General features: G+C 44.7%; 1 long non-coding RNA gene across 1 annotated transcript in view; it reads left to right on the top strand.

The window, feature by feature from the left end:
• LOC109489755 overlaps positions 1–20,897 on the top strand; it is a 45,297-nt gene extending 24,400 nt beyond the window's left edge. Inside the window, exons 2-6 of the long non-coding RNA XR_002142862.2 lie at positions 15,488–15,585; positions 16,137–16,381; positions 17,355–17,604; positions 18,516–18,594; positions 20,572–20,897. This is a non-coding gene — a long non-coding RNA (uncharacterized LOC109489755). The remainder of the gene's footprint in view (positions 1–15,487; positions 15,586–16,136; positions 16,382–17,354; positions 17,605–18,515; positions 18,595–20,571) is intronic.
• Positions 20,898–23,694: the final 2,797 nt, after the last annotated feature.

Here is a 23,694-nt window from a genome sequence, read left to right as displayed (position 1 = left end):
ACGAGCCTGCTTCTTCCTCTCCCATTCCCCCTGCTTGTGTTCCCTCTCTCACTGGCTGTCTCTATCTCTGTCGAATAAATAAAAATAAAATCTTAAAAAAAAAAAAAGAATTTGTCCACAATCGGAAACTGCAAGTTTGTTTTTAAGTTTATACATTACTCGTGTTTCAGAAATACTGGATTACAGGAGATTGAAGAATGCTTTTCTGTATCAGGGTTCAGGTAGGGAAGGAGAACCACCACGAGCGAGATGGAATAAGGAGTTTTTTTCCTGGGGACTTGACTTTCACCTGTGGGAGCCGGTGAAGAAGTCTACGGAAGGCTGTTGTCTCTGTGCCTGGTCTGATGGCCAGGGTGTAGTTCTGCAGAGTGCAAGTTGGGGAAGACAGCCGGGCATGAAATGGCACAGGAGGAAAGGGCAAATGCAGCTTGCAAGGAAAGTCTAGAACCCACGGCTGTCTCCTACCACTTCCAAATTTGGAAAAACGAGGGTGACCTATGGAAGGAGCTGGACTCTTCACCCCAGAGCTGCACACAGGACACATGGAAGCTGGGAGAGCTGCAGACGGCCCGCTGCCCCAGGCCCGCAAGATGAGCCGGCAGCTCTGAGAGCAGCACCTGGTGCTACCCCAACCTTCAGAACGTCCTGGCCACTAATTTACTTCTGCCCGCTAGGCAAATTGCTCTTGAAAGGTCAACCTGCACCACAGAGAGGTGGGAATTCTGGGACACTTAGTTCCCGACTAGCTAAGTTGCTACTGTGCACAGCCCTCGCAGTTAAGCTTCAGATATTCTTGGTGTCAACATGTAAGTGGAAGCTGTCACATTGTGTATATTCAGTAAATTAGTATTATTACTATTTTAAAGTCATTTTAAAAAATTGAGGTGTAATTGACATACAACATTGTATTGGTTTCAGGTGTTATAACATAATGGTTGGATATTTGTATATATTACAAAAAGATCACCACAAGTCTAGTTAACATTCGTCACCATACGTAGTTGTAGGATTTTTTTCTGATGATGAGAACTTTTAAGACCTATTTTCTTGGTAACTTTCAAATATGCAACGTGGTGTTATTAATTATAGTCACTGTGCTCTGCATTACATTCCCATGACATTTATAACTGCAAGTTTGTAACTTTTGATCCCCTTCACCCATTTTGACCATCCCCTGCACCCCCACCTTTGGGAACCACCAATCTGTTCTATTAGCTTTCCCCCTCGAGATTCCACAGAGAATGAGATCATATTATATTTCTCTTTCTCCGCCTGACTTATTTCACTTAGGATAATGACTTCAAGTTCCATTCATGTTGTCACAAGTGGCAATGTTTCATTCTTTTTTATGACTGAATAAGATTCCATTGTGTGTATGTTTATCTAGTGACATATAGTGGCATACATAGATAGGTGTATGTATCGGTGTTGAGTACCTATCAATACTGAGCTTTAGTCTATAACATTTTGGTGATCTCAGTTTGGCAGTTTAACACAGGGTTTGGAACATGGTTGGTGTTCAATGAATATTTATTTGATGAGTTACTGAATGGTATGGCAGGAGGAAAGAGGACTGCCAATCTGGAAGCTTTGGGGTGGTCCCGGTTCTGCTGCTAGTTAGCTGTGGGGGACAGGGTTAATCACTTCAGCTCTGTGGCTGCTGTTTGGTGTAAGGGGGTTTGATGAAGTAATTGCTAAGTAAATTTTTTGCTTAGAAATTTTGCAGTTCTAGGAGTTGATCAGATTGCTTTCCAAATCAGGGACTTGAGAATCCTGGAGCATGAGTGATCATTTGAAAAGTGGTGCTGGCTGAGGTCCCAGGGTCGAGAGTCCTGGAATCCAGCAGTTTGCCCGAGGACCTACGTGGAGGTTGGTTGATGGGAAGAGGAAAGACAGGTGCAGAAAGGGGGATCACAAGACTGCCCCCCGCCAACTTCGCCTGTTTGTGAATCATGTCTCCCACTGGCTCTGACTCAGTTTGAGTCTGGTTTCTGGGTCATGTCAGTTTTTCTGCTGGGCTACTTCTCTGCTGCAAGCTTCTCTGTCCCATAGAGAGAGGCAGTGTCATCTTAGATTCCAAGGCTCGCTGGGACACAGGCTTGTGCCTTGAAAAGCCTTCTGTCTTTCCTCAGGTACTGATTTCTTAAAACCATCCCAATTCTGCCAGGCCTTCTCATATATACGCTGTTTGTACTGAGCTGGGCTGGGGGCTCCGATTTTGAGGACTTGATGAAAACGGGGTGGGAAGTCCTTTATTACAATTTCTTGTGCCCTTCCTTAAGCAGCTGTTCTTTTCCTCCTAAAGGCATAAGATGTCATTTGTAGTCTTTGAGCACAAGACAAGAAGAATCTCTCGCTTAGGTCATGGTATATGGTAACAAGCATGCACCCTCATTTCTGTGTCAGATGAAACAATCATTTTCCTGCGCACATCTCAGCCTTGTCACATCCCAAGGCCTTAAAGCTGTGAGGTCCAATTCATGCTAAATTTCATAGTTCATCTAGAGCTTAAAGTCAACCCTCAGCTGTTTACTGAATAGCTACTCTGTTGTTGGGCTAAAAAGGTGCTTGGGGATTCCGGAAGTATAACCAACCATAAGACTTTCAAGAATGAATCATCGTTTTGGAAATAGAACAAACACAAGAACAATGAGGAAACTAAGGTACAAAGTAGGTGGCTTATAATCCCCGTAAGGCTTTAGGAAAGAGCTTTACAAATCTATACGATTGGCAGTGAAATTTTCTTGTGAGTGTTGGGTGCGAAATTGGGCTTTCAGCAGTTGTCAGAAAAGAGGAGGAGCACTCTGGACACGGGAGTGCGGGGGTGGGACGTGTGGGGNAGGAGCACTCTTGGGGGGTGCGGGGAGGGGGTGGTGGTGGAAACAGCCCCAAGGGACTGCAGTGAGTAAAGAAGAAGTCAAAGGAATGCTGGGCAGCTAGCTAGTAGGACTTCTGTGTGTTTTCGAACTCATCTTTCCTTGATATTTCTAGACCCTTCTAAGGCAAGATGCTGGAGTGGAGGTTAGGAGCTCCCCGGCACAATCTCAGTCTAGGGAGATGAGCCTCTGTTCTTGGAAAATATTTTTAAAGAATTATGGTCCGAGATAACGAGTTTGGATTGCTGGGCCTAGAGCCACATTCCTAGAGCCTTTCCTATTTTAACTCTCCCTTCGTGCTTCTTTCCCTTCTGACATTTCGGCTTCTATCGGTTGTGTCTCTGAAGGACTTTGCAGGTGGCAGGACTAAAAAAATAAATAAATAAATACAAAATACAATAAATAAATGCCTTTTGCCTCCCATAAAATACCTTTTTAATTTATGCCTTTCTCGTCTGGCTTTCCAAAAAATGAAACACATACATAAAAACAAACTACACGCAATATGCTGAGCGGGCCAGGGGGAGACAAGCCTCTTGATCATTAACCAAGGCTCGGTGGAGGAATTGAGCTGTTTGATTCATCGCTCCAGGCCTGGTGAAATAGGTAGCATTTCATTTCAATCCTTCGTGGGCTTCACGCTGCCAATCTCTGGGCTTTGAAGTGGTTTCACCCTCTGTGATGTAACTGGACCCCCGGCACGAGGTCTGAAGACGCAGTTTCTCATACTCCCTTGTGCCCACACTAGTCACCGGTGCTTTGCCAGCCCGTGAACCCGATCCGACTACCCCTCTGGTCTCCAGCAATTCTCCCTGGGTCTGTATTTCCTTCACTAGATGTTCTGAGAGATGGAGATTACAGTACATTCCGCTTGCACGTGGTGGGTGCTTGTGCATTTGAGGGGGCAGGTGCAGAGATGGGTTCAAGTGCTGTGAATTTCAGCTGCCCAGTTTCGCTCTGATTTCAAGTGACTGTACTAACCGCCTCCCCCCCGTTTTTTTTGGAAGGGGCTGTTTCTCCACACTGACATAGGGCTTATTTGGCTCTTTAATTTCCATTAAGAACAGTAGCCCTATGCTTTTCCTGGTTGATTATTGAAGGAAATCAGTATTTCATTAATCAGCATCACAGACTGTCTGCACTCCAAGGTTTTTCCAGAAGTTGTAAAAACGGGCGGGGGAGGACGGGGGCGGGGGAAGGCAGAGAGAATCCCAAACGGGCTCCAACATGCTCAGTGCAGAGCTGGTTGTGGGGCTCAATCTCACGACCCTGAGATGATGACCTGAGCCAGAATCAAGAGTGGGACGCTTAATCGACTGAGCCACCCAGGTGCCCCAAGAAAGTTTTTATTGAAGATTTTCTGAAAGAGACAATCGGGTTTTCCACACCTCACCTTACCTCTGAGTGAAACCAAACTACCAGAAAGCTGTGCCCTTGAGACTTGTTTTGACCCCTTGCAATAGGTGTTTGTGCTGAATTTCACCCTGAGGTTGTCTCCAGCCTATGCCAACAGATGACCCCGGGAAAGCTGTGTGAAACATTTCGTAGTAGATATAAATACAATATCATTGGATTGGTCCCTGCTGATTTGAAATGGTTCGTCGTTTGTACACGTGATTTTGGTCCTAAAGTGTCTGTGGTATATCTTGGAACTTAGGCTCATGGTACATTCTTTTGCAATCTGTTGTCACAAAGCTTTCAGCTGTTTTAAAATCATGGCCTCAATCTACTGCATGTGACCTAGAAATGCTCATTTGTTTTGTAGTTTCTAAAATAGTCTGGGGTAAGTCGATGGCATTTATTTGAAAATGTTTTGCAATTCAGACGTTATATTGTGTTTCTTCTGCTATGGACCCAGATTATTTTTTCTCCACCTCTTCACACTAGGTGGCAGAAGTGGCTCATAGTGCAGTTTAATTCCCTAACCAAGAACTCTGATGGCCTCTGGCGGGGAGGAGGGGGGGAAGTGAGGCAGCGTTTCACAGTGGACCCTGGCATGTCCTGCTCTGGTGGACGGAGTGAATGTGTGGCTTGGGGGGATGGTCTGATTTGAAGTCTGTGGCCCCACACACGTTCTTTCTGCCTCTATTTTTGTGCCAGAGAAAGACAGAGAGATAGAGAAAGAGAGGGGGGAAGGGGAGTGGGGAGAGAGGGAGAGAACGAAAGAGGGAGGGCAGAAGAGAGAGGGAGAGAGAAAGAGAGAGGAAGAGAAGGAGAAGGGGAAGGAAAGAAGGGGGAAGGAGAGAAAGAGAAAAAGAGAGAGAAGGAGGGAGGGAAGTGGGGGCAGGGAGAGAGAAAGAACACCTTCTCTTTTTCCTTTGATGAAAGTAACCAGAATCTCATTTAATAAATAACGAGACAGACGAGAAGTCCCAAGCCTGCGTGGAGGAGCTGCGGAAGCCAGCGGTCGCTGTCACTGCTGACATCTCTCCCCATGGTGCTGAGAGGTGCCCGCTTCCTGGCGCTCCTGCTGGGAATTCCGCTTGCGTATGGCTTTCGGATCATTTTGGTTTATTCAATCCATGTGGGGAGGTGGCGAGAAATGGACAGGGGGTCACACAGCCTCCTTCTTAGACTTGGCTTGGTCTTGGGCAAGTCACTTAATCTCCTTAATACTAAGTTTCCTCATCAGTGAAATGGGGATAATAATAGTCCTTGTTTCATAGTGCGGTTTTGAGAATTAAAGGAAATAATACCAGGGAAGCGTTTGGCACCTGGGAAGGGTACAAGATACGTTAGTTGTCATGGGGTTTTTTTTTTTTTTTTGATCTTGGACAAGTCAGACGCCATGAACTTCAGTTCCATGACCCACGTAATGAGAGCTGTGAATACTATATGACTTCCAAAGTTTTTTGTAGCCTCTGAGGTTGGAGACTTCCTGTACTGTGTGTGCAGTGTTTATGTCATTTTTACGTCACTCCTAAGTTCTCCTACATGATTGCGCGCACAATAGTTAATTGTGTTTATTAAATGCTTTTTGAATTCTCACTGAATAGAAAGTGAACTCTTTTAATGTGATTTATTTTACAGATAAGAAGATGATTAAGGCATAAATATATTCTATTTTTTGCCTCTTGTTGATTCATTTAATCATTACTTTGAAAGATGTTATTTATTTATTTAGTTGAGAGAGGGAGAGAGAGCACAAGCAGGGGGAGCAGCAGACTCCCTGCTGAGCAGGGAGCCCAATGTGGGGCTCGATCCCAGGACCCCGGGATCATGACCTGAGCTGAAGGCAGATGCTTAACTGACTGAACCACACGGGCGCCCCTGATTTAATCATTACTTTTTTTTTTTTTTTAAGATTTTATTTATTTACTTGACAGAGATAGAGACAGCCAGTGAGAGAGGGAACACAAGCAGGGAGAGTGGGAGAGAAAGAAGCAGGCTCACAGCACAGGAGCCTGATGTGGGGCTCGATCCCATAACGCCGGGATCACGCCCTGAGCCGAAGGCAGATGCTTAACCGCGGTGCCACCCAGGCGCCCCTTAATCATTACTTTTAAAATAATGGGCATTTATGGGCCAAATCCTTACTACATACCAGGAACTGAACGAAAAGCCGTGAGGGATAGAAAGCTAAGGTGGAACACGAGTCCTGTCCAAGGACCTGAGCTCTGGGTGAGGAGGCAGACTGTAATGGGGTCACAAAACCGGAGTCTGCACAGGGTCCCCTTGGGGTACAGTGTGGCCGTGCCTTCTAGCAGGGACTAGTAAAGCGTTTGGTGTAGCTGGTGCGTAGGGGGCTTACGGAGAGTGGTAAGAGATGGGGCTACCTGAAAACATTTCTTAGGTCTCGAGGAGGCGCCTAGGTTATCAGAACAGCCACATGTGAAGCTTAAATGTATATAAAATGCTGCATCTTTGATCGTTGGAAATATAATACTGGCTTTATTTTCACAATTTGTTCTAAAAACTCCCTATCATAGAAATGATAACGGGAATAATTGTATTATATTTTACAGTTTATAAAACTTTGACATCCATTTGTTAGCTAATCCTAATCATAGTTTCTTGCATTTAATGAGCCCATATTATTTACCAGGTACTGCATTTGGCACCTGACATTGTTACCTTATTTATTCCTAATTAGAACCCTTTGTATCAGGAACCCAAGTTTACCACTAGGGGGTGCTAAGATGGGGAGTTCCATGAGGTCAAAGAACTTTCTATCCATCTACCCATTATGTCTCTAGCCGCTGGCATGGTGCCTGGCACACAGCAGGAATTTAAGTGATATTTGCTAAGTAACTAAAGAAATGAGTTGACCAGGGTGGTATAGCTAGTAAGTAGTGAAGTCAAGTACAAAGGTTTGATTTTGGCAGTTTAGATTGGAAATAATCATGGCTAGAGAAAGTCTATTTTCTGTAATGAGGAAGCAATCTCAGTATATGTCTTTTTGACCATAGACCCTTGCTGGAAAGGCGTACACTCTTGATAGTCATTTGGTTTTCATTCATCAAGGATGCTGACCCTTCTGTGAGACTGTCTTGAGCTGTTCATAAAGTGGCTGAGTAGGGACTCTTTACCCCTTTCTCAATGAGATCGGCGTGATGAGAAAAGCAAATAGGATGAAATAGGGAACACATTCATTGCTGTTCACCTTTCCTTCCCGTAGAGCTAAGTATCTATGCCCTTCTACCTTTCGTTTGTGTTGAATTCTGGCTGAAAGGGATTCGGGGAGACTGCTGTTCACTCTAGCTGTGAGACATGAGGAGGCTCCAAAGGTAGAAATAAGTGTATTATGTTTCTAAGAAATATTCCTTCCCATTCTCAATCAGACAACCTCTAGTTAAAGGTATTCTATTATTTTTTCAGCTTCTGGTCTTGGAAGTCATTTTAATTGAGGACAGGTTATCAAGCATTTGGGAAAATGTACATATCTAAAGAACATTTTTTGAGACTTTCCAGCTCACTCTCTTTAAAAAATAACGGTCTTCTCTTTAATGAACTTGACTAAATAATTCAGCAAATAGTTATTGATGGGTTACTAAATGTTGGGTCCTGTGTTGGGTGCGAGGGATACAAAGATGAAAAGATACAGCTCTTGCTTTCAAGGATGACGTGGGAGATAGACTTGGAGGCATATATTGTTGTACTCGCTGGTGTGAGACCCTCAGTGGGGGAGCATGCAAACACCTGTGGATATACAGGAAAGTTGGAAACAGAGGCCACAGAGAGCTTCCCATCATTGGTGACTTAGGGCTGGGAGAGTGCTGTAGACTGAATTTGTCCCCAGAGTTCATATGTTGAAATCCCGTCTAATGTAATGGAATCAGGAAGTGGGAGCTTTGGTAATGTGACTAGGTTCTAATACGGGCAGGGCCCTCATGAATGGGATTAGTGCCCTTAGAGAAGAGACCCCACAGGGCTCTCTTACCCCTTCCCCCACATGAGAATACATGGGAAGCTAGCAGTCTACAACCCAGAGGGGGTCCTCACCAGAAGTTGACCATGCTAGCACCCTGATCTTGGATGTCACCACCCCCAGGACTATGAGAAATCAATTTCTGTTGTTTATAAGCCACCCAATCTGTGACACTACATTATAGCAGCCTGAACTGCTGGGAAGGTAAAGGAGAAGGGAAGGCCTTCCAGAAGGGGCAAAATCCCCTGCTGAATAAGCATGGGTGAAGAGTTTCCTGCCCCACTGGCAGCGATCTCCTACCTCCACCCCATCGTTTTGACGGCCAACAGCTCCCAGAATTTAGAACCAGACTTAGTACCGTATTATCATGGTTTGTTGTATATTCACCAGCTGGAAAAGGCTGAATGGAATGGACCCAGATGATTCTCTCGTGGAGAAGCGGAAGCTGAAGCTTCCCTCTTCTTCCTCCACGGATGTGTGCATCTTCCATGTTGTCCTCAGATGGGGCTCTGAGGGGCTGGTTTCTCTTCGGCCATTTATCTTCAGTCTGTGATATTATTCATTGTTTCTGCAGCCTCTTGTTCTCTTTTATTCTCTCCTTGTTTCTGTTCTGGTGTTTGACCCATCCCGAGGTGTTCCCAATTTTTTCTAAGAAATGTGGCACAAAGGTTAATGCAAACCTAAGCACAAAGACCTTTGGGCAGAACTTTTGAGTATCTCTATCTATTGTTAGAGATGGAAGGATTCCTGGATATCCAGAGACTTAGTAACACGTTCAGTAACCTGACCAACTCTGTGCCCTTGAGTTCCGATTTCAGCTTGGTTTACCAGATGGAATCCATGACTGTCAACACACTAGACCCATGTTAAGTCTGACAATGCCAGCATAACAGTGTGTCTCATGATTAGACACAAAGGGCAGGTAGCAGTCATTCAGAAACCCTGAAATGGCAAAGTTAGGGAATTGGGTTTTGAAAATGAGTCACCCAAACATTTTCTTTCCAAACATCTGCAGGTTGTTAGCCTGATTTATTTTGAATTAAAAAATCTTTTTGAGCCGGCTGACAGCTTATTTTAATTCCCAGCTGTTAAAATGTTTCAGCAATTGGAATTAGGGGCTGTGCCATGGCTTTTGATGTGGTGGGAACCAGTTCAGCACTCAGGTACACCTGGGGGACCTGCCCCTTCTCATCATGGTCCTTCAGTTTTATTCCTTCTGTTCAAGAGCTTGGTGCTTTGAGCTCTTCGTTTACGATCTATTTGCTTGGATCTTATAGCGCTGGTGGCCAAGGGAGTTTAGCTCATATTCCAGGATGTGGTGGCTTTTATCCAGCACCTAGCACTTTGTGGCTGCCTTAGATTCTTTCTGGAACAAGTCTGCGGAATAAACAAATACGTAAATAGGTTTATATTTAATTGATATTGCCTCCTCCTCTCCCAAAATATGCTGAAATAATTTTTCTACTCAAAGCTGTGGTTCTTATAAATGTTTTTAGGATTTCTCTGTAGATTGTTGGCTTGGTAAGGACTTTTGACTTGTCCCTCACTTTTCTGGTTGTGGGTGCACACCTCTCGTTTTTACTGTGATTTTGGATGGGAAATCTGGCGACTCAGTCTCTTCTCTCCTGATCCCAGCCACCACAAACAGTAACACCACCCCCTCCATCTATTTCTTCCTTTGACCTACCACTTCTACCACCACCAAGAAGTCATTCCTTGGTGCCTCTAACTCCCCTAGCATAGCATCCTATTATTCATATTACTTTTATTGTTTAACTTCCCCAAAGAATTGTCTGTACTAGCTATTTTCACCTCTTAAGCTCACCTATATGCCTCATTTTTTTCTCTCTCCATGTCCATCGTGGCTCACCCCCACCACTCTGTCGAGACTGGGCTCTCCAAGGTCATCCATGGATGTTAACTGAGGTTCAGTCCTCCTGTTACTCTACTTCTTCACTTGTTCCCGGACCTCTGTGTATCTGTGTTAAGGGAAGCTTTGAGACCAAAAACTAGAATGACAGAGTGGGGCATCAAATGCTAGAGTAAGGGTGTCGGGGTTTATACAGTAGGCATGGGGGGGGGACCCAATCCTGCTTTTAATCTATGTTAAACTGAGGAGTAAATAGATTAACCCAAAGATGAAGAAATGGCTGGAAGATTGTCACAATAGTCTAGGTGGAGAAAGGTATTGAGGGTATAAATTAGAACAATGATAAAGAGAATTGAATGTCAAGCAAAGATTGGAGAGACATTGAAAGAGTCTAATAGAAGATATGAGGGTTGATAAAATATGTGGAGGGAAAGTGGCAAGAGAACCGTGGCCTTCCTAAATTGTGTCGCTCATCTTTGACCTTCATGAGTCTATGAGTTTTGACTTATAGTCTCTCTTTCTGTGATGTCCTTTCTTGGTCATCTCTGTTGAGCCTCATGCTTCTTATCAGGACTCTTTAAAAATATTATTTTTATGAACTCTTTTTTGATTGCCCCCAGGTAGATATTACCTGTAATTTCTAAGGATTCCATAGTACTCTGTCTATCCTCACTTTTTTCTCATTATCTTAGGACAGTAATCTCCTCAGTCCGGTGTTAGGTGGATGGCATGTTGTGAAGGGTGTGATGAAGACATAGGAATGAGGAAGGTGGAAGAGACTCCTGATAAGGAAAAGGTTCTGTGGTCTAATGGCCAAGGTGGAATTACAAACTTCATTTCATGGGTGGTGTGAATTTGGATTTCTATATGTTTTTATTCTTTTTTTTTTTTTTTAACTTGTGATAAAGTTGAAAGCTAGGTTCTCAGGAGCTCTTGTTAGAATGAGTAGGAAGCATTCTACCCTTTGGTAAATATGACACACACTTTCTACGTCTCTCAATGAACTGGAAGAGGGTGCTGATTCTTCTTACTGGAAATTAAAAATTTTTCTGCTTGCAATTTGAAGTTAAACAACTCACTACTATTATCTCCTGAGATTCTTTCTGAAGAATTTATCCTTCTGTGGCTGAATGCAGCATAGTTGGTTTTCTAGAAAGATGCATTCAGACCCAACAAAACAATATTATTTTCCCAGTAGGCTTTTCTTTCGCTAAAGAACATCATGTTTGGACTCTTAAAAAAAAAAAGGTAGTATTGAGTGTTTGAGTAATATATTGAGGCAAATGAATATTTTCTGCTTCTACCCTTTTATTTTAAATGTGACTAAACTTTGAGACTCATTTTAGAAGCATAGGGTAATATTTCTAATTGGATTCTCCCAGAGGCAGTTGAGTTGGGAATGAGTTACATGGGTGCTTTTTAAATGACACATTATGACACATCTGCGCATTGAGAAGATGACTGGCTTTCTGTTTTTCCTCTTTCTCTCCATTAGTACATAAACTCCTTTGCCTCTTTTCAGTGATGAGTATAATGCTTTGTCTCATCACTTTTTTATCCCATTACGAATAGGGTTTCATATTTAGAATTTATGAAAAATGCAAATTTTTGTGCAAAATGCTAATTTCAGAGCCATCTTCAAAGATTCTATTAAGGAGTTCAGGCTGGGGCCTCATTTTCAATATCCACCAGCACCAATCCATCTTCCCCAGGTGACTTAGATACAGTGGCCTCTGGGCCAAAGAACTAGTTGAACTTCACCCTTCACTGCATGGTCGGTCCGCAGTCTGCAGTGGCTGTGCCCACGACGGAGCACATTTAGATTTGTAAGTGTCTTCTATCCCATCTCTTCCAAAAAGAAATTATAGGGCATAGATCCAGTTACAGCTTAGTACATATGAACTGAGAGGGTTCTCTCAAGTGACCTGCCTCATGACTTCTAACCTCTTATTCCTGGGTTGTGACCATCTTGCTTACCTCAGGGAATCCTCAAATAGCCTTAAAAAAATATTCTAAAGAGTAAATTAAAAGTAACAAGTATTTCACATGGTATTCAGGTATCAGTGAAGGATTTGGGCTTTAATAACCCTGGAATTCTATAATTTAATAAAATGTTCTTCTATAATATTATACTCTATGTTAAAGTGACATATTAAAATACAGGAAAACTTCATTCTTTGAGAGAATGTGCAGCTAAAGTTGTGAATTTACTTCTCATCTCTTTCCAGCCTTTCCTTTCCCCCTTTTGTGTGAAATGACTTGCCTTTATAATTTACCATGTTACCTTGTTGATGCATTAGTATTACAACGATTATGGGTAACAGGGCTGGCTCTTGGCATTGTTCATTAACTCTTGTAAAGGAAACCAAGACAAGTCAAAATGTCTTTAATGTTGGGGTCCCAGTTATGGTTGTATGTACATCAAAGATAGAGGGAACTAGATGCTGTTTATTATGACACTGTATCAAGTGTGTTGAATACCTACTGTCATTTTATTTCTTTCTCATTTTATTCTTATTTGACTCATACAAGGTAAGTGGTGTCATCATTTCAGTTTTACAGAGCAGAAAGCAGAGACTCAGTGAGTAACCTGTCTTGGTTACAGTAAACTGCCTTGGTTACAACCACACTGCCTGACAAGCAGCGGAGGCAAAATATGCAATTCTGGCTTCCCTAATGTTGAAGTCTGTGCTTTTTTTTTTTTTTTTAAATCATACCATGCCCTTACGATGCTTCATTCAGCTTAGGGATACCAACGGAATCAAAGTAGGTTTTGTTCTCATTCTGCCGAGGAACAGACTCTTTTCTCAAGTAACTAGCAGCTGCTTGTAACTGGCTAGGCAGAGCTCATAGTTTCTAGGGTGGCCAGTACATACAACTGGAGACGTGGACAAAATCAAGACAGAGTAGGAAGAGCTATGTGAAGGGTTTCAGAGTCTTTGACCGGCACTTGCCTCCTGGGACAGTTCTGATCTCACTGCCTTTCCATCACTTCTTTCTTTTTGAGACTTAAGTCACCCCACCCTAGCCCTTCCTGCTGGTGGCTGTCCCATTCATTCACAAGGGAGCAGATACCAGATGTGAGAAATTGAAGAAGCAGTTGTTGGGCGATTGTTCTTATGAGTTATGTACTCGGGCTCTTGGTCGGAGGGCTCTGATTGGAAAGCTTGCTTCAAATCCACTGAGAAAGTAGCGTGATTTAAGTGGTGAACTGGGGAGGGTTGGGGAGGCCAACCGTGAGGACTAATTTGTTCTTTAAGTTTATCTAATGGTTTGCAAGGGTGGAAATATCTGCTGGGGAGATGTGATGGATTCTCCTAGGAAACTGACTTCACCAGAGAATTCTTTAGGAACTGTTTTCAGGAGCGAGACAAGTGCCATGAATCTACTGACAAAGGGAGTCCGCTCTGTGTCTGTGACCGGGTCAAAGACCTCGAGGCATGCCTGTCGCGATACAACGTGGATGTTTGTTCAGGGGGCAAGGGCTCACGCTGAGTGGTTTTCAAAGCTGTTCCAGGGCATTTATCAGGCTTTTAAACTCTAGATACTCTTTCCCACGGTGTGAAGGCCAAGAGAAGGGATCCTGGGCTCTCTTCCCTGGCCCCCAGGATGGGAATTCAGGGGGGAAAAGGTCACCTATTCTTATGCCACAAAAGAAAACTTATTCATCAGTTTTCAAGTAAAGGCATTTCAGCCTCTGTAAATAGGGGAATTGCTAAGACGTTATCAGCAGTGCTGCCCACCCCCCGCTCCCGGCACTGCAATGGGGGGTGCGTTGTCTATTTCAGGTGAAAAGGGATTGTTCTGGACTTCTTTTGATAAAACTCCTTCCAATTCCAGTAAAAATGTGTACTCCAAAGCCATCATCTTTTTTACTACTTACTGGGGAGAATCTGAGAGAGAGAGAGAAGAGAGCCAACAGTGGAAGTGAATTTACAGTCACTTCTCCAATTGCTTTTCTTGCTGAAGAATATTTCATATCACAGGATTTTCCTTCTCCTCTGTACTCCTAATACACCCCAAATCTTAATATCCTCCCTAACGCAGATTAAAGATGACACAGGGTGGGGGAAAATACCAGCAGGAAGTTGCATTGAAAATTTTGTTCCATTTGTATTACCAGCAATTAAAACTCTTTGTGGTTCCCACCCAGATTATAGCAGCAGTGCCATGAGGCCGCCCTGCTGGGAATTCATTTCCAGTCCAACCAGCTAAGATGACGCTCAGATGAATTAATGGGCCCTGCTCGACTTCGACTCCCTCTCCTCGCCTCACTGAGCGCCGTCCCAGGCTTCAGTGGCTGCACGTGTGTGCACACCACTCCTGCCCTTGACCCAAAGCACGTACTGAACTTGGTGCACGCAGGAGCCATGCTGCACCTCCTGCCTGGGATGGCAGAACAAAGGGAGCCGGGGGCTCCCGGGGGTAGCAGAGGACCTGCGGTTGCTTCCCCGCCCCAGCAAGGGAGTCTCCCTTCTTAACCCGGCTTCTGCCCATCCTTCTGGAGTTTGTGCTGTGGCTTAGATCTGGCCTTTTGGGAGAGGTGAACTATGGCTCCACTTTGCAACAGCCGAGCTTTGCTCATGGAAGCAGAGGTGCTGGAGTCTTAAGCCTGTGATGTGACTGATGCCAGCATTTCTTAGTAATGAGCCTTGCAGACACATCCCAGGAGAGGAAGTCAGATTAGCGCAAGACAAGTGAATGAGATTGTTTAAAGGCTAGAAGGAAATTAAAAAAAAAAAAAAGTAATTCCTTTTCATTTAGGGTTATGAGTTCCTGTTTCCTGGGTGAATCCGCAGGCAGTGTGGGGTTAGGGCTCCCAGCCTCGACCTGGAGATTTCATGTCAGAGGAGACGGGGATGGGGGGTGGTCCAGGTAGGAGCTGGGCTGTGAGTCAGCACTGCTGCCTTTCAACTGAGTGTCCTGGGCCAACCCTCCCCACCTCTCATAACTGCGAGTCACCCTGGTGTCTGGGAGGCCTCCTGGATTTAGGGTCTGCTGGACAATGGCAAGACAGCTGTTCACACCTGGGGCTGGAGAGCAGGAAAGGAAAAGTGTCTTGTACCCGGCAGTCACTCAGTGACTCATTATTGAGGGACTGAATGAAAGATATCTTATGATACACTGATTCTTTGAGAGTCAGTCACCCCAGAACAGTTGAAAATGGGCTCATTTTTGAGGCTCACAGCTGTGCTGTCCTTCCTGGGCTTCTATGTGGCATCACACACCATCTGGTAGGCGTGAGATGCATCTAGCACTGTAGGCGGGAAGGACTGGGAAGCAGTGTTTTTGTTCCTACCTATTACTTCAATGTCAGCTGAATTTCTCTAACTTTTTATTTTTTAAGAGAGAAAGTTTCTCATTTTTTTGTAGAGCTGGCATAATCCAAAATAATGGTACCCGTGGGGAAACAAAGCAACCACAACTCAACTTTGCACGAGAGTCTTCGGATGGTGGATTTGATTTAAAAAGTAAGTGGTGGGATCTTTACGAGAAAATGCTGCTTGGAAAGAGCACCTGGTCTGGTCCGGCTGTTGTAGGGTGTGATGCATCATTAACCCTTGCCTGAGGTCCGTGACCCTTCTCATTAGGTACGGAATCCCAGGTTGGTGGGATTTTCTGGTGCAACTCTTGGAGCTCCTACATTACAGTAATTTCCAAATAGTTTAATAAAGTTAAAAAAAAAGAGAGAGCTGAGGGAGAAACAAAGATTCCTCCCCGCCTGCCCGGAGTAATGAGCCTCTTGGATGAAGGACTACCTTATAAAGGTTTTTCTCTCCATTCCCCACTTCCTGCTGCCCAGATCGGGGTGGGGCAGCTCCCGAATCTGGGTAACAGGTTGGCATTTCTTAACTGAGCCCAGGTCCATCTTCTGCCACGTGCGTGGGTTGTTTAGCGAACTGGTAGACTACGTGAGACTCTTGCCTGAATGGTGGGCTGTCCCTATCAGCTTGAGCAGAGCAGTGACTAGAGCTGGCGGATGACTCCAGCCTCACTGAATTTCCTCTCTCTCTCCTGCCAGTGGACATGACAGCCCAGGAGAAGGTGACTGGGAGTCCATGACGGCAAACGGGACACAGGCAGATGCCTGTCTTGAGACCTTCCAGCTGGCTTGCATTTCCTCATGGGATAAGAGCCCTCTCTTGTAGGCTGGAAAGGCAGTGAGACCACCACACGATTTTATGGATACATTTTCACTTTTCCAGATGCAAAGAGTGGAGCTGTAATTACCTTGCGTACGTTTTGATAATGTCCCTTGGGCAAGAGGTAGGTATAACTCACAACAGATAACCTGCTTTTGCTCCTGCATCGTCTCCTTTATCTGCAACATGGGGGTGTTGAGTGATGCCACAGGCAGCTGGAAGGGCTCATTTATTTGACCTAATTATTCCCAATGTAGACCTGACTCATCAGAACGGGCTCTTCTTCAAAGGAAATGAGAGCCAGATTGTCTCCTTGGCAGCAATGGAAAACAAACGCTATTCACAGGATGGCTGTTAGATTGAAAAAAGGCGCAACTGGCTTTTGGGGCCAGCTGATATGTAACCACGTTACCAAGAATAGAGGACTGGAGAGAGAGTAGTGTCAACTTCTGACATGCTAGCTGTCTCAGAATGTTCTTAATAAAATTAACTCGCCCTTGGATGCCATGGACAAAAGTAACCACATACTCAGAACCCAGGGAAAAATGGAAACCTTCAGTGGGGGGTTTTTATTAATAACTGACAGGATCCCTATGGATACAATGAGGGACTTTTCACATGGGAACCTTTTTATTTCTTGGTCGTCTTCGAGGCTCCATTGAGGAATCGGAATTGTCTCTTCTAAGGGATGGGAAGATGGAGAGGGGAGCTGAAGCAGCCCTCCTGGTACCATTAGGCCCATCAGACACAGAGCAGGAGCAGTGTGCCACAGTCCCTGCCTGAAGCCTGAGAGCAGATGGCCTTGGCTCAGTGACGCATGACACTCAGGTGCACTGAAAAGAATCATTTAAGGTTCCCCGGTCCCACCTTCCTGTTGGTTTTTTTTTTTTTTTAATTTTATTTATTTATTTGACAGAGATAGAGACAGCCAGCGAGAGAGGGAACACAAGCAGGGGGTGGGAGAGGAAGAAGCAGGCTCCCAGCAGAGGAGCCCGATGTGGGGCTCGATCCCAGAACACCGGGATCACGCCCTGAGCCAAAGGCAGACGCTTAACGACTGAGCCACGCAGGCGCCCCCCCACCTTCCTGTTTTACAGTTGTGGTTAAGAACATCACGACCCTAAGAAATTCGGGAAAGATGTGCCTGTGGCGGGTGCCCGTGGCACAGTCTGGCTCTCGGCCTTCTCTTCTGCCGTGCCTGAAGCCCTGGATTGTGAAGGTGCCTCGTCGACCACAGGGTTCCAGGGTCGGCCTGCTGTCGCCGGAGACGAACCTCCAAGAGCACCGTGTTCGAGCTCTGTCTGCATCCCGTCCGGGAGGAGGAGAGGGCATCCCACGAGCAAGCAGGTAAGAAGATCCCAGTGCTCAGTCACGTCCTCTGACCACGTCGTGAAGCACGCACACGGTTGCACTTGGCGTTCTGACATGTGCACGGCGTGTTTTCATCTCTTCCCCGGAGGTGAGGCCAAAGCCTGAGGTGCCTTTTGACACAGCTCTGCGAAAACTCCGGCTTTGTGCTCTCTTGGGCTTTGCAATAACATACCAGCTCTGTGGTGTGGCCAGTGTTTACTTAATTGGTGGGAGGACTTTTTAATATCAAAAGGAAAACATTTCTTCTGCATTCCACATAGGTAAGATGTGGTTTGCTGTGGTACAAGGGTAAGGATTGGGGGTGGGGAGGGAGCGAAGGGAGGGAAAACAGTCCTTAGGGCTAAAGTCTTGGGAGGGGGTGGGTGGATAGGAAAGAGAACCAAGTAATGGGGGGGAGGGCAGAGGAAAGATCAACGGGCGGGCGTTGCTTTTAAGAGTCAGAGCTACGACTGACCCTGTGCTTGCTTTGTAGTTATGTCCAAAAATAGATGATTGGTGGTGAGAAGCGACTGGTTTCTGATGCTTATGAGGGGGTCAGTTAGTGTTCTTTCCAACTGTTAGGGCGAGGTACGGGGTAGGCTGGATAGCTAACAGAAAGAGATTGCAAAACTTCACAGTGCATTGGATTAGATTTCACGGAGCTTTTTACCGGCCAAAGTTGTTCGCTAAGTAAGAGGAATTTACCTGAGGATAAAAGGGGCTGGTAACTTGTGTTGGTCACTGCAGATATTCTGTGTTTTAAATCATGCTAATCTACCCGCAGTCAAACAGTCATCAAGAAACGGGGGCCAGTGAGCACAAGGACGTGCAGAGGCGACACCCGGCAGACCCTTTGGGTAATGGGACAGGGTCTGAGACGGGGAGTTAGTGTTCTCTCTTCTCCACAGGGCCCTGGATGTGTGGTGACCCCTAGGTCAGAGATGTCCTGAACCTTTACTATTTCCTGGAGAAGAGAAGAGGCTGAAGGTACTCTGTGTTCAGGGGAGGAGTAACCCTGCTGTCATTTGTGTTGCTGGGTGGTAAATGTGTCCGCGTTTTTACAACTTTGATTTATTCCGATTGTGATACTTCATGAAAGATGTGGTAGCACATGAGTTTGTCAGTTCTCCCACAACGGAATCTTCCAAAGACTTTCCTTAGGATCTGCTTACCTATAACAGACACCGAGAGAGTCCCAGCAGGACAGAGGCAGGTGGGTGGAAGAGAACATCCCTGACGGTGAGAATATGGCAACAGGGATCCCAAGACATAACACAGGCACCAATTTGACTTCTTTCCTGGACGCACATGGTACCTTTACTTCTCTCTAAACCTGGGGCAATGCTAGAGGTATTAGCTTCTTGAAATGTTCGCAAGTCCTTGCAACGGACTGCTGCCATTCGCACTGAGGTGTGTAGACGGGACATGCCTCAAATGGAAGGTTGCTGATTGAGTTTCAGTCCCGAGGGCTCACATTCCATCCTACGGATTACTCTCTCCAGCTTTCAAGTTCAAGTGGAGCTCCGAACAGCTGTTGGGTCTTTGATGCTCATATCCCCAGAGTCCAATCTTTCAGTTGACTCCTCGTTCCAGAGCCATGTGCCACACACTCCAGGAGTGACGTAGGAAGCCCTAGCCCTGGTCTCCTTCAGCACTGGTGTGCAAACGCTGAGGGCGAGGAGAGGCAGAGATATGGGTTGATTTGTTCTTTTAATGCGATTTTTCTTTTCAGATCAAGTGAAACAGTATTATGTAATTCTTAGTAGATTTCATAAACATTGGTTGGGTATCTACTGGGCGTCAGGCTGAGATTCAAAGTTTAATAAGACACAGAGCAGCCATCAAGGCGTTTGTACTTGGTGTATATTTCTCTCCCTTCACTAGACTCAGCTTGTGAAGCTTGGCATTATTCTCAGTAACCTTCTGATCTCTGCTGTTTAGCACGGAGCCTGGTCCATATTTTGAAACGATGTGCAAAGAGCAGTTCTCCTTGCTATTTTCCTTTCTTGTTCTCTAACATCCTTGCCTTACACAGGTCAACCAATGGACTCCCTCCCATCACAATACCAGAACATCTTTCCCTCCGATGCATATTTCCTATTGCACCTCTTACAATGACTGTGAGGAGAAACAAACTTCCTCCCTTCATGGCAAGGGTAACTTCCCACTAGTATGTACGGTGGCCCATAAAGGCAGACCTGTTTTTGTCCTTGTGTTCACTGCCGTTTTGCCAGCACCAAAAATATTGTCTGGACATCGTAATTACATGTTGACTTATTTGTAATTATTTGTTGAATGGATACGTGAAATTGAAAGCAGGACAAAAGACCTTAACATACTAGACAGGTTCAGTTAAGCTATGCGGCAATAACAAGGAAATCTGGAAATTTCAGGGGCTGGACATAGAGGTTTGATTCTCTTTTCTGCAAAGTTAGCTGTGGATTCTGCAGCCTTCTGGATGAACTCCCTTCCCAGTGGTAATGCCAGGATCCAGGATGGAACGTATAGCTTTTGGGTTTCTCCTATAGAGAAGGGAGGATGGGAGGGTTGTATACTGACTCATAAATGCTTTCGCCTGGAAATGATGCATGTCCCTTCTGCTCACAGTCGTTTGGTGACATGGCTGGGAAATGTGGGTGAGCCCATGAGTAGCCGGTGAGCATGCTACACCAAATATGTTAGTCAAGCTTGCGAAAGGATGCTGTAATGTCCTAGGAAAGCAAGTGTTGATGTCCCACCCTCGCTCTGACCCCTTCAGTGCATGCCGGCCACCTTCCCAATGCCAGCAGCTGCATTTCTTTGCTCCGGCGGCCCGAGCTTGCTTTGGCTTCCTGCTTTGCCTTCGGCATGGGAGGCTCCCAGTACCAGGAAACCAGCCTTCGTCAGGCTGAGATGAAGGCTGAATAAGACACAGAGCAGCCATAGAGGAGCTTATACTGTTTAATTTGTTGTCTCCCTCACTAGGTTCAGCTCGTTAGAGGCAGCATCGACCTGATCAGTGACTGAGGGGAACTAGTATAGAAACAGCTCAGCTCCCTCGCTGCTCAGACGGCAGGACCCCGAGGTGTATTTTCTACGGCCGGCTCCCAGAGATAGCAGCAGGACGAAGCTCTAATTGTCCACAACGATGACTTGCTTGATAACAAACCTATTATCAGCTGTCTTCCCTTCCGCATCTCACTTCCTCACTCCCCTGACAGTGTTTCTCAGGATTTCCTCGCAAAGAAACTATTTACACTTGATTTTGTGTTTTAGGATCTTCCTAAGAAGGAGCTCCAAACTAAAATAAAAAGTTGCCTAAATAGTTTTCACTCTGTGTGTGTGTGTGTGAGAGAGAGAGAGAGAGAGAACGTCATCTAGATCTGGGACTGTCTCCACTGTCCTCACTGTCTCTGCTTAGGTAGTTGGAATGAAGGAATTGAAAGGAATACAAGGGAGGGGAAGGAGAATACCTAAGATGCTAGAAAGACTCTCCTATAACTGGGTCGTTAAAGACATACAGCCTGGATCCTATTATTACTGTACTGGCTCCCTGAAGTCCTGGCGAGAAACATTCTCCAAGACTTTCTAAGGTGGGCACCTCCCGGCCCGTGAGCACAAGACTGGGGTGGTTGGAGTTCTCTGTTTCTCAGAACCTCTTGGTGGGGATTCCAGAAGTGTCTTTGGGCAGGCTCCCAAGCTGCTGTGGCCCCTCCTCCCTGCAACACTCTTCTCAGAGTCCAGGCTGGGCAAACTCCTGAAGTGTGACACTGGTCTTTGATTCTTCACCTCTACTTTTCATGTCCTCTACTCCCTTTTGGTGATCTCCTGTGTCCCAGGATCAAATAATGCTAAAGTGACCTTATAATTTGTCATCCACATCAGGGCACTTTTTGTTCATATGTCCTTGTAGACCAATGAGAAAACTAAGGTTTCACAAAAACAATCCATTCTCACTTAGCCGGTGGTGGTGCCAGGATGTAAGTGGGGGGTGGTGGTGCCTCATTAATGCCCCACCTGCTGTCCCATATTGACCGGTCAGGGACGTCATGGCAGAGAAGAAGGCCGCGGGCTCTGGAGTGTGAGTCAGGATGTGCAGGCACGTCTTGGGTTTGCTGCTCACTCCTACGGGAAATTTGGCAAGTCTTTTTGCTTGTCTGGGGCCGGTGTCAGTATCTATGAAGGACAGACCTAGGATTGGGTAAATAATGATGATGATAATAATAGCAGCCACACTTTCCTGTATATTTAGCAGCTGAGACTTCAGGGCATGGGCTCTGAAGCCAGAAACTTGGGTTCAAATCCCAACTCTACCACTTACTAACATGAGATATGGGCCAAGTTACTCATTAGTTTTCTTAACAGTGAACCCATAGTACAAATGCCATATAATAAACTGTACCTATTTAGCAAGATAATTTTTAAGTTTTGATATATGAATATGCCTATGAAGCCATGAAACTATGACTACAATTGAGATAACGTACCTATACCCCCCCAAGTTTCTGCTTGTCCCTTTCCTAAAATAGTCTCCTCCTCACCTCACCCCACTCCTCACTCCACAAGCAGCCACTGGTGTCTCTGTCGCTACAGATGTGTTTGCATTTTCTAGAGATTTACATCAATGACATCATGCAGTAGATGCCCTTTTTGGCTTGATTCTTTTACTCTGCATCCTTATTTTGAAATTAATTCTGTGTCGTATCACTAATGCATTCCTTGCTTTTGCTGACTAGGATTCCACTGCATGGATAAACTGCAGCTTGCTGTTAATTCGTTCACCTGTTGTCAGATATTTAGGTTGACTGGGACTTTTTTTGGATATTACAAATAAAGCTCTGTGAACATTTGTGGATAATTCTTTGTAAGGATATATGCTTTCTTTTCTCTTGGGTAAATAGCTAGGAGTAGAATGGTAGGCTCATATGATAGGTATATATATTAACACTAAGAAACTGCTAAATTATTTTCTGAAGTATTTTTGCATTCTAAATTCTAAAGTAAATTTTCCATTCCCACTATTAGCATACAGTACGAGAGTTTTAGCTCCTCCCTATCCCCTTCAGGGCTTGGTATGGTATTTTATTTTATTTTATTTTATTATGATCATTATTTTGAATGGCGGGTAGTAGTATCTCATTGTGGCTTTGATTAATTTTTTTCCTCATGACGAATGATGATAAGCATCTTTTCATGTATATGGTGGCCATCATGTCTCTCCATAGATGAAGCATCTATTAAAATCTTTTGCCCAGTAAAAAGAAATTGGTTTGTTTTCTTATGTTTTGAGAGTTCTTTACATGTGCTAGATAACAACTCCCTTGTTAGATACAAAATTGTAAATATTTTCTCCATTTCTGTGGCTCGCCTCTTCATTCTTCGGCAGTGTTTTTCCCAGGGCCAAAGTTTTTAATTTTGATGAAATCTGATTTATCAATTTGTTTTTTTAACCCTAATCCAAAGGCAGCTTTTCTCTTATTTTTTCTTCTAGAAGTTCCACAGTTTTGGGTTTGTCTTTAAGCCCATGATCCATTTTGAGTGAATTTTTGAATATGATTCTGTGTGAGGTGTGGATCAAAGCTTGGTTCTTTAGCATATAAGTAGCCGACTGTTCTTGCACCTGTTGAAAAGACGATTTTTTTCTCCACTAGATTGCTGTTGCACTTTTGTAAAAAATCAATTGTCCACGTGTATGGGTCTCCTCAACTTTCTATTTTCATTTTTTTTTGTTGTTGTTGTTTCATTGTTTGTATTTGCATCAATACTGCACAGTGCTCTAGGCTTGTAATAAGCCTTGAACTAAGGTACTGTTAGTTTTCCAATTTCGTTCTTCATTTTTGAAGTCATTTTGGCTCTTCTAGGCCCTTTGTATGGCTACGTGAGTTGTACACTCAGTCTGACAGTTTCTACAAAAAATCCTGCTGAGATTTTGATTGAAATTTTGTTGATCTCATATTTCAATTTCAAGAGAATTGACATCTTAACAATATTGAGTCTTCTGGCCCAGGATCATACAAACTGGGACACATTTGAGAGTGAAAGGGGATGGTAGGAAAATCAGCTTGGATAGCCAGCACAAACCAGGGCTGTTCTGGGATATGTAGTCAT

Source organism: Ailuropoda melanoleuca, chromosome 8 (assembly GCF_002007445.2).
Source record: "Ailuropoda melanoleuca isolate Jingjing chromosome 8, ASM200744v2, whole genome shotgun sequence".
NCBI lineage: Eukaryota > Metazoa > Chordata > Mammalia > Carnivora > Ursidae > Ailuropoda > Ailuropoda melanoleuca.
This window is presented reverse-complemented; position numbering and strand designations above follow the sequence as displayed.